Raw genomic sequence first — 655 nt, forward strand, 5'->3', positions numbered from 1 at the left:
ATTTTCAAAACTCTTTGGCTCTCCATTGGCTCAAAGTTTTTTTCTGTTCATTCTTCTATAAAATTATGTTCATTACATAATCAGAAACACTTTAAAATCTCTCAGTGATATGAATTCTCACCCTGTTACTAAGGCAAACCACTCCAAAAATACATAGCACTAAAACAACAAAGTACTTGTAAAAACAGCTCTCAAAACTAGCTATTTCAGCCTTTCAAAACTTAAAAGGATCTGTAGTTTCTACAAGTTGTTGAACTGCTTATACACAAGAATCCTGTCCTGCTCCCTGAGCAAATTGGCACCTCAAAAATAGAGATGGAGAATATGAGAAATTATTGTCACCACACAATGCTAGGAGACAAAAAAAAACCCCCACGAACATCCTCCCCCTCCAAAACTCCCAAAATAAAACCTAGAAAACAGTTCTTAAAAAAAATCAGCAATGCTGAAGTCCAAAGTTTCAACTGAGAAAATCTAGGGTTTTTTTTTTTAAAGCAGGTGCCTTTGGTTGTGTACCACCACCATGCTGACGCTGCAGGCCAGGGCAAGGACCATTCCCCCATTTCCAGGAGCAGCATGGTGCCTGGGTGGTTTTGTGGTGTCCTGTCCCCAGGAGCCGTATGGGGGCTGGCAGCAGCTCACATGGACCTCAGAG

This window comes from Antrostomus carolinensis, unplaced genomic scaffold (genome assembly GCF_000700745.2).
Source record: "Antrostomus carolinensis isolate BGI_N321 unplaced genomic scaffold, ASM70074v2 scaffold17534, whole genome shotgun sequence".
NCBI lineage: Eukaryota > Metazoa > Chordata > Aves > Caprimulgiformes > Caprimulgidae > Antrostomus > Antrostomus carolinensis.